The sequence below is a fragment of the Euprymna scolopes genome, chromosome 16 (assembly GCF_053919585.1).
Source record: "Euprymna scolopes isolate OS-2025 chromosome 16, ASM5391958v1, whole genome shotgun sequence".
Classification (NCBI taxonomy): Eukaryota; Metazoa; Mollusca; class Cephalopoda; order Sepiida; family Sepiolidae; genus Euprymna; species Euprymna scolopes.
Genome location: NC_136497.1, coordinates 137,182,883 through 137,194,553, shown reverse-complemented (window position 1 = coordinate 137,194,553; position 11,671 = coordinate 137,182,883).

The window sequence follows — 11,671 nt, the reverse complement described above, 5'->3', positions numbered from 1 at the left end:
CAAACAAGAGTTTTGTTTGCCATTTTTTTTTTTTACATATTTTATTCACTATATACATGGGGTTACTGTGCTAGAGGACAGATTTACATGGGCAATCTGAGAATGGAAGTGTTATCCAAAATTAAAATAAAAGTAAAAATTGAATACCTTAAAAAAGTGTTGGATTTTATATGTGACATTGTGTCTTGTTTTTTTTCAAAGTTATATATATATATATATATTGCAATTAGGAAGGGAAGACTTATGATTCATGATTAAAAGTAAATTTGTATATATATAAATATATATATATTCCTTTAATCTTTTCTCCAAAAAGGGGGGAAATAGGAGAGGAAAGAAAGACAAATGGGGAGCCAGCTGACCGGCTTCGACCCTCACTTCTCAAGACCGGTCAGCTGGCTCCCCATTTTTCTTTCTTTCCTCTCCTGTTCCCCCCTTTTTGGAGAGAAGATTAAAGGAATATATATATATATATATATATATATATATATACAAATTTACTTTTAATCATGAATCATTAAAGTCTTCCCTTCCTAATTGCAATATTTAAATGTTGTATCCCTAAAAACATTATGAAATATATATGTATATATATATATATATATATATATATATATATATTAGTTGTATATATCCAGCATTGCCAGGCGGAGGGTTTAGTCACATACTATTTAAGATACACCAAATATCTTAACTTGTTACGAAAAGTGATCACATATTGGATTTAAGAAAGCATAAAACATACTCATCTTGATCTATGAAAACCAAATGCGAAATAACTTTCATAGCTTAAATAAATAAGCTTACTTCCGGTTATAAATACAACAAAACAATTCTATTACAACAAACAAATAATAACATGGATCTAATTATTAAAATAGATTTTTGTCAATGCATACGAGGTTACTTTTTGAATGTAGATTTCCTTTGAAAAAAAAAATAGTATGTATAGAAATCATGCTGGAATAAATGTGTATAAAATTCTATTTTCTGTATGAAAATTAATTTGTAAAACTGTACCTTTTGTACATATAATTGAACAAACAAACAAACAAACAGACAGACAGACAGGAATATGACTTTATTATAATATAAGCGAGATAATACACTGATAGAATTCAGATAAAAATCTTGATAGATATTACTTGAGGTAATATCTTCAAGGAGATCCAAGCCAAAAAGGAAAAGCTCAATATTTAAAATTTATTTTACAATCCATGATGATCTTGGAGAATGGAATGCTGTTGAAATGTTTCTTTTTGGTAAGAAATTAACTTCTTTTGAATCAGAGTTGAAAAAAATTTAAATGGTTCACGGAGAATAAAAATGGCATTTACTGATTTAAGGGTTCTAATTTGCTTTTGGAATTCCCTTTTTACGACCTGTTTCCTCGACAGTACTGAAAAATCAGAAATTTAAATGTAATTTAAACAAACACCGTGCTACCTTATAATATATAGTATATATTTTCAATATTTACGTCAACAGTGCTCAATAAGTGAGTAGAGCTTAGTAGCAGTATGAAAATATATCTATGGCAAGTTAGCTACACAGAGGCGTTCATATTTCATTCCCATAGGAAATCATCAGGGGATATATATGCATATAATAAATCTCGTGGTTTAATTTTAAATTCTGAAAAAAAAAACATTTTTTGTGTGAAATCAACCTGAGGTTTTTTTTTCTTGTTTTTTTTTTTTTGTTCACCCAAATAATCTGACACCGATGGATCGATCAGCACTAAATTTGATTGATTAGCATCTGTTAAAATCTTGCAAATTTTCCCTTGTTTTGGTAGTAACAAGCGTGGGGTCTAAGGGAGAAATGGGGAGCAAGGATGCTGAAAAAAATCTGTAGAAAAAGAAAAATAGAAAGGAAGAAGAAATGAAAAAAGGTGAAAAAAGAAAAATGTGAAAAAGAGAAAAAAGGCCAAAAAGAGAAAAAAGGCCAAAAAGAGAAAAAAGGCCAAAAAGAGAAAAAAAAGGCCAAAAAGAAAAAAGGCCAAAAAGAGGCCAAAAAGAGAAAAAAAGGCCAAAAAGAGAAAAGAAAAAAAAAGCCAGGAAAAAAAAGGCCAGGAAAAAAGGCCAAAAAAAGGAAAGGCCAAAAAAGAAAGGTCAGAAAAAAGGCCAAAAAAGAAAGGTCAGAAAAAAGGCCAAAAAAAGAAAAAAAAAAAAAGCCAAAAGAAAAAAGGCCAAAAAAAGGCCAAAAAAAAGGCCAAAAGAGAAAAAACGCAAAGTGAAAAAAAAGAGAAAACAGCAAAAAGAAAAAGAAAAAAGAAAAAAATACATTCACTTCGGATTTTACCATGCAATTTAGATGTGAATTTTTATATCCTTTTCATTAACTTCCCTTACTCTATGACATTTAAATACTTAAACAGCTTTTAATTGTGATTTTCCATGTCTCACTGACTTTAGCAAATAAGGTGTAAATCATTATAACTATTTGCTAATATTTTCTCCTCTGAAGTGATGGTAGACATCGAAATCCTATAGGATAAGGAGTTATAATATTGCAAATGTAGTCTTTGCCTTACATAGAAATAATAAAAATCTTTTAATTTGAAATTTAAATATTTCACGTCATAAATTTTTTAATTTATTGAATGATAAAATTTGATTTCTTTGCCCTATCTTGTATATCGAGCAATTTCTATTGAGAGGACAGCCTTATATATATATTAATGTCAGGTCATGTCGTATGCTACTGGTACCATGTAACCCAGTACTACCTGCCTCATGATGGTCGGGTCAACAGCAACTAAACTGGTTTCCCCAGGAGACTTGTTTGGTGAGGAGGGTGGCTAGTCTCCCTGAAGGATTAAAAACAAGACCTTCTAAAGGGCGAATGAACCCTTTTTCGGGGTCAACGGCCAACTAGCACTGTGTATATTTGTGTGTGTATATATGTGTGTGCGCGTGCGTGCGTGCGTGTGTGTGTGTTGGGGTGGAGAGGGCTCCTGTAAGCCATGGTGAAGGCAACCTTTTAACTTGTTGCTGGCTATCTTGCTCTTGTTTGTTGCTGGATCTCAACATTTTGAACCAAGAGAGAGACTTAGCTGTCGTACAAAGCTAAAACTCTGTAACATCTTTGTATAGATACTCCCTCAGGCATTTGGGCTCATGAATATTAAGTGTTTGAGGGAGTGGCACTCGTCTGACAAGACGTTGCAATCATTCATGGTAATCTCCAAAAATACCGTTACAACATGGCCGCCAGAAGAGTCACGTGATCCGGTAGGTGTATCAGAATTTTAGGCGGAATTTTTGACACCCCCAACAAAAAACTGCGAATAAAATATATAAAACTCGTAATTTCTGTTTTTAAAGTGGGTTGTCAATTTTCTTTATGAAATATACTTCCAAAATAAACTATTACAGTCGTTTAAAACATAATAGAAGTATTATTTTTTATTTTTTTAAAACAATGTTTACAAAATGTCTACGAACGTGCGTAGTGACTCTTCTGGCGGCCATGTTGTAAGCCCTAACGGTATTTTTGGAGATTACCTCATTCATATATATAAGATAGAGGTTTGATTGACCGAAACGTGAAAATAAGACATAATATGAGAACAGTAGTCCAAAGAATCCAAACAATATGAATTATCAATCCTCATCTAAAAAGACGAAAAACAAAAAAAAAAAATATTTTCCATTTGTTTATTTATTGATCGTAATATCTGTTGCCACCCCCGCATTAGGTCCGTGATGACTGCGTTTATTATGAACAAGATCAAACAAGATGGACGAGTTCATGAAGAACTAAAAATGAACATAGGACACGCTCAGCAGCAGCACACACGCAAATAAACACACAAAAGCAGAAATAAAGACTAAAAATCAAAAATCGTAAAAAAATCAAAAAAGACAATCATGAAAATAAAAATATCCGCTCCATAAACGTATTGTATGGATTCAGCTCGAACGTCTAACGCCATAAATTGTTTCATAGTGCATTGTGAAGTGTTCATTTCTTATCAAATTTGATGAACGTGACTGAATTCAACTCTCCTTAAGCAGTAGTAGTTAACCTGATTTTTATGTTACGTTTCTGATTTTTTGGATTATTCGAACTATTGTTCTCACTTTGTGTGTGTGGTGTTACATTTTACATAGGAGTCACCACTTATCAAGGTCCAGAGGCCACTCGAGGATAAGGGTTAAAATGTGTACATTGTTCAAAGTGCTAGACTTCTGGAAGCTGGTGGTCCAATCTTCAGTGCAGCTGATATTCGAAATATAATTAAAAATTGCTTTAACTTTCTGCCCAGTCATGGTTGAACGAGAGCATGATACCCTGTGGATTAAATAAAGGGTTCTGTTTCGGAAAAAAAAAAAACATTAAAAAAACAGAAAACATTTTTAAAATTCTGCACAGATTCCAGAGTTCCGCAGAAAGTATATAAACTGGCATGGAGACCTGACGTTGCTCGGGATTGAATGATTATCAACGAATCATATTCATAGTTTTTATTGTCATCTAAATCAGTGAAATCATTCATATATCAATCCAATCGATTAATTGCCTGCTCTAGTTGGGGACCACCGCAGTGCACCAGGAGGAAGCTTCACATGTAGTTTACATTGCACTGTAGAGAACCTACTGTTGATTTTATAAAATTATATATATATATATATATATATATATATATATATATATATATATATATATAAATAATAGCTTGAATTAAAGTTTAAGATGTAGACTACAATGAATTGTGGACCGTCACTACGTGGACACATGTGAAGCTTCCTCCTGGTGCACTGCGGTGGTCCCCAACTAGAAAAAAAAAAAATGTCAAAGTCAAGTATCATAGTTCAATTGTGCTCTAAACAGAAACACTCGTGATATTAGGCTCTATAAAATTGTTAACGCTGGTCAAAATTGAACGGATCTTTCTCTAATGGGATTTCTCTGGTTATCAATTTTCGATGCTTATCAGATATATTTCGAGACAAAATCTATTTAAGAACACTCCCAGGCACATAATGTACATGTGTGAAATTTCAACCAAATCAGCCTAATCGTTTTTGAGGCCAAAGGGAACGAACTCACCCACAAAGTGTTTTTATGGATATATATATATATATATATATATATATATATATATATACACACACATACTGGCAGGGAAACCAGATGTTGCCCGAGATTGAATGATGATCAACGAATGGATCACACTCCCATATTTTATTGTCATCAAAATCGATGAAATCGCCCGTTTTTCAATCAAATCGATTGATTGCCTGCTCTAGTTGGAGACCCATTGCAGTGCACCAATAGGAAGCTTCACATGCCTCTCACATTGACAGTCCACAATACTTTGTAATCTACATTGCACTGTAGAGAATCTACTGCTTATTTTATAAAATTATTTTTATATATAATGGTTTGAATTAAAGTTTAAAATGCAGAAGTGTGGTAATAAAACTTCAAATGCATTTGTGATGTTAGGCTATATAAAATGTTAACTTTGGTCAAAATCGCCTGTAACTTCTTTCATCTGATTTTTTGTCGATTATTGATACTTATCAAAGACACTCCAATACAAAACTTATCTAAGAACACTGTCAGGCACATAAGTACCTTTGTGTAAAATTTCATAAAAAAATTGGCCCAGTTGTTTTAGAGTCGATTCTTCAGGACAATATCACTTTTCCCAGTAAAAGTAGTATTCTCCTGAAGGTTAAAGGTTCAATTCTCAGTGTAGATTACCGAAAAATACAATTGCGAATTACTTAGGACCTCTATCCAGTCGTGGCTGACAGAACAAGAGCATGCTACCCCCGTGAAGTAAATAAAGGGTTCCATTCCCAAGTTCGACAGAAATATTTCCGTGTCTTACATGATTTGCCTTTCAACTTTCTTAGAACTGCACGCCTATGGAATTGTCTCCCGTTTTCCTGCTTTCCAACTGACTACAATACAGTTGTCTTCAAGTCTAACGTAAACAAGTTTTTGATGAATCGGTCCATATAAGTTACCAAATTTCCATTACTAACAATTACTATATTGTCCAGTTTCTACTGTACACTCCTTAACCCTTATCCTCGGGTGGCCTCTTGACCTTGATAAGTGGTGAAATATATTTAATGAACGCAGCACAAAATGAACAACAAAGTTCTTTTCAACAGTAACAACGTAAAAGGGTATTTGCAGCAGAAGTTGAAGGTCGGACGGAGATAAAGGAATAGAAAGTTATTTCGGAGTAGGTGTCGGTCAGTTAGGTTGCTTGGTTGTTTTATGGCATGTCAACCCTTTTCGGGTTATTTAATGCCGAATCCAGTGATTTGGAAGAAATTATTTTTTAATAGAATATATTTGGGTTTTTTTTTTTTTCAAGCCGGTTTCTATTCAACCCATAGTTGGGACCCTAACAGGTACTACCAATCCGGGTCAGAGTGGACCTGGGAGCAATGGCAATTAAAGGGTGGCTCCATACTCTCCAAAGCCCGCAAGCTGGCACTTCACCATCGGATATAGTTTAAGGTCATATCCAGGACCTAAATAATAAACATTTTGTACTATTCTGTTTACTTTTTTTTGTTGTTTTTTGTTTTTTTACACAGTGATCACCACTTATCAAGGCCCGGAAGCCACTCAGGGATAAGGGTTATTGCAAGTACATTACGTTAGTGTGGAGATTTGATGAAGTGTTTACTTAAGGGGGCGGTTCATTAGGAATTTGTTAACATTGGACTTGAAGACATCCAAGTTGTAGTCCGGTGGGAAGCAGGCAGACGGAACAGAGTTCCACAGGCGTGCAGTTCTAAGAAAGAAGCTTTGTTACTGTTTAGAAGCAGTTTTAAATATTGGACGCAAACTGAAGAATCATCGAAAATCCATCTCTCCAGACGATTCGTTCCAGAATTTAGCTCTTCCATCTGGCTCCATCATCTAGATGTTAGGTTTAAATCTCCGGTGGACAGGGGACGAGAGAAAGGATAGGTGATGCTAGGCTGAAGGTCCGGGCCTGACTGACTGACGTTCACTCAAGATTTTAGGGAGCAGATGAATCAGTGCACCTTGTTAGCTGATTGGTCAACCTATGGCCGAAGAATTCAGAGGGAGGCATTGATTTCCTAGAGAAAGTAGTTCTTTGTAACTGCTACAATCACACTCAAGATGAGAACAGTAAGAACAGATGAATCAAATTATACGAATAACCAATCGTCATCTTACAATAAGACAATTAAACTATGATGATCCTGAATGGATTAATTCTTTTCCTGGGGAAAAAATCTGACTGGATTGATGCGGCCATTTTTAAAAAGGTTTTTTTGGGGAGGGGCTTACCATAACTAATTTTTCCTCTTACAAGAATATCGCTACACTCAATAAAAGAAAAAAACTTTAATTCACAAAACAAATCGACTTTTATCAGTTTTATAAAGTACTAGCGATGGGTACCGGCGTTGCCCTGGTGTTTGGGGGGGGGGTAAAAAAAAGTAAGTATGAGGATCGAACCCGAACTGTTGAAGCAAAGTTGTAAATTAAAGTGTGAAAAAAAAAAGTGCGATGTTAACAATTGCCCCACCGTGAGATGCTAACGGAAACACGTTTGAATTTATTTAATTAGTTGGATTTAGCAGGTGCCCGTTTTAATGAGTTTGACTGCGGGATAGTATTCATTTACTGCTGAACGCTTTTTTTTTTTCACCCCCAAGATGTTATAGGAAAAAGACTGACCCGCATGCAGCGAGCGACAAATATTGAATATTTATCTTCCCGAAATCGAGCAAATTAAATAGACAGGCGAGCTTCGTTGTTAACTGTGAGATATTACGATTTCTATGTGATATAAAAAGTTTTTAAAAGTTGTGAACCGACCGACCGCTTCTCTGAAAGAAGCCTTTTGTAGACACACAGAAAAAGCGAACACACATACATACATACATACATACATACATACATACATTTTCGCTTTTATATTTATAGATGAATTGACTTTGCTAGGTTTTGGTAAGCCCATTCTGTGTGCACTGTTCCATCTGTTTGATTGTGAACCAGACTGGAGGTTACTGTTAGAATATTATAAAAAAGTGTTTTTGTTGTTTTTGTTGTTGTTATTTAGAATTCATCATAGCGCCAAAGGTGATAGGATACAATTTTTACAGGCTTATACACTTTATTATTTCAAGCAGGAGATTAATTTATACATCACATAAAATGTATATCAACTCTTAAAACTTAAAAAATATTGTACACTTGGTATAAAAACAGACTGATGTATATATACCCGCTTGCGGAACTCTGTTCTACTCACCTACTTTCCAGTTGACTACAATATGGTAGTCTTCAAGTCCAGTGTAAACAAGTTCTTATTGAACCGTCCCCTTAAATAAAATTATACCAACTTTCCACTATTAACGATTATTACTCTATTGTCACGACTACCCTTATTCTCGAGTGGCCCTTGGGCTTTGATAAGTGGTGACTCCTTTGTAGAGAGAGAGAGAGAGAGAGAGAGAGAGAGAGGGGCAAGGCAATCAGTCAGTTCAAAAGTTCATTGCTTTAGGAGTTGGAGTCAGAGTAAAAACGTCATTTATTATTATCACTATTGTTTTATTATTATTATTATTATTATTATTATTATTATTATTATTATTGAATATGTACTTTGTCCTTTATTGTGATTTGTACTTTATGTCCTTTATTGTGATTTGTACTTTATGTCCTTTATTGTGATTTGTACTTTATGTCCTTTATTGTGATTTGTACTTTATGTCCTTTATTGTGATTTGTACTTTATGTCCTTTATTGTGATTTGTACTTTATGTCCTTTATTGTGATTTGTACTTTATGTCCTTTATTGTGATTTGTACTTTATGTCCTTTATTGTGATTTGTACTTTATGTCCTTTATTGTGATTTGTACTTTATGTCCTTTATTGTGATTTGTACTTTATGTCCTTTATTGTGATTTGTACTTTATGTCCTTTATTGTGATTTGTACTTTATGTCCTTTGTGATTCGTACTTTATTTCCTTTGTGATTCGTACTTTATTTCCTTTGTGATTTGTACTTTATTTCCTTTGTGATTTGTACTTTTGTTATTGTTGTTTGTTCTTTTCTGTTTCAGCTCCCATAGCTGAGCAGCCGTTATGATCTTTGAAATAAACTGGTTTTCACCAATCCAGCTATCTGTCCACGAACAGGATCCGATCTGACGCTGCGCGATACACAGTGTTGGATTTTTTTTTTTTTTTTGTTGGATGTAGAAAACTTCCACGCGCACTAAAAAATCTTCCTTTCAATCACCCGGGACTAAAAGAATAGCTCTATAAGGAAAGAGATCAACAATATATGTCCTTTTGTTGTGAGTGTCTGTGTCACCCATTAAGTTTAAGGAAATACTTATGTAGTCACTCCCTTCAAATGCCATTCTCTACAATAAAACCTCTAAAAAAAAAAAAAAAAAAAAACTCAGCGAACGTCTCCCTGTGTCTTTCATGTATGAGAAGTTTTATTTGTCCAGTTTAACAAACAAAATGATCGACAACCATTAGGTATCACATTTTATAAGAAGAATATAGATGGAAGATGAAGATTATGTTGATCAAAATGCTTCATACCTTTTCTTTCTCCAGGGGTTCTTCTGCCTTCACTGCTGGGCTCTAATGAAACATGCAACGACCAACACCATAGCCGATTGAGACACCCGTTTTTCTTCTTTTGTGAAACCACAGAACAACACTATATCTTTAAAATATAAATTTATTTCAGCTGTCTCAGTGGTCTTTACAAGAAGTCTGCATTACATGTCTACATGCTTTTTCCTTCCCCCCACCCCTGCTTCCTGGTTCTGAAGTACATCTGCTCACTTTCGTGACAAAACTCAAACTCTTCGATCTAATCGTCTGGACCTCTTGACCTGTCAGTTCTATTACGTCATTATCAAAAGCACACATCTAACGTGTAACCTTTGTCACGTACGCAACTGTTGAAGGTCATTTTGTTTATATTTAACTTAGCTTATTTCTGTAAACATCTTCAGCTAAAAACCATTGTTACATTCCAGACCAATTCTATTATCTAAGCAATAAATAACTCCCAGTAAAAAACTATTCGGTCGACCTAGACGAGAGTACCCAAAATGGCCGACCAGGACTGAGATATGACACTTGACCGGATGTAATGGAAGAAATATCTCATGTATTTAATTTAAGCCGTCGTTTCGTATCTTACAACATCGTATCTTACAACATATACAACAAATACTTTATTGTAACTTTTTCTTTAATCTTTAATAATTTATAAATATTTATATAAAATTATCAGAAAAAAGCCAAATTTGAAGCCAAAATTGAAAAAGAAACCAAGCTGTCAACCCTGATAGGCACTTGAATTTACTTTGGCAACACTGCTCTTCTCTCTACCGTATCGCTTGTAAAAAATGGCTACTTCTCCAAGAATGGAAATTCTCCTTAATTTTACCCAGGAGAAAGGATTACAGTATGCCCAAAGTAAACAGCTCGTGTCCACCCAGAAAATATGTGATTGTGGACATTCAATGTGTATCAGGCCATCTGCAGCGTTTAAACTAGACACAGTTTGTTGGAGATGCACTATGTGTGGTACAAGGATGTCGGTGCGGAAGGGCACCTTTTTCGAGAAGTCAAAGCTCCATATTCACACTATACTGCAAATTATGTTCGATTTTGTTTCACAGACACCTGTGACTACTTCCGCAAATTTCAGTGGGGTTTCTACGGGTGTCGCCATTCAATGGTTTGAGTATTGCAGAGATATATGCACGAGCAAGTTATTAAAAGATAAAAAAAAGTTGGGCGGAACGGGACACATAGTTGAAGTAGACGAAAGTTTACTTTTCAAACGCAAAAATAACGTTGGCAGAGTTAGTAGGCAAGAATGGGTAATAGGGTTTTATGACAGAACAGCGAAACTCGGTTTTTTGCGTCAAATACCCGACCGGACGGCCGTCACCCTAGAAGCGGCTATTTTAGAAAATGTGGAACCGGGGTCTACCATATTCACAGATGAATGGAGGAGTTATAGCAGGCTTACATCACTCGGTTACCAACACGGCACAGTAAATCACTCTGAACATTTCGTAGACCCCGTCACAGGTGTGTGTACGAACAGTATAGAGGGCTACTGGTCCCGTATTAAAAGAAAGGTTAAGCATGTGTCTGGATCGGTAGGTAACATGAAATGGTCACATGTGGACGAGGCCATGTATAGGGAAGCGTATGGTATGAAAACAGACACAGCAATAAGAAATTTTAATCTGTTCTTAACGCACGTAACAGAAAAATACCCTGTCTAAAAATATGAACAAAAACCTTCATTCGTGATGTTTTTTTTTCCTTTTCTAAATACCCTGTCTAAAAATATGGACAAAAACCTTTTTTTTTTCCTTTTCTAAATAAATACCCTGTCTAAAAAAATATGAACAAAAACCTTCATTCGTTATGTTTTTTTTCCCTTCATCTAGAGCCGATGAATTTTCCGTTTTTTTTTTTTTTTTTTTTTACTTCGTTTTGTTTTGGTAAGGTAACATTTACCGTTAAAAAAAATGCATATCTTATAAACGACTCATTTGCCGTAAATTTCAGCAGACGACGCCATGCAGGTAAGTTGCAAATTGTTTTTTTTTCCCTTTTCTCTAATTTATTTATTTACGTTGTTTCCTTAATAAATTATTT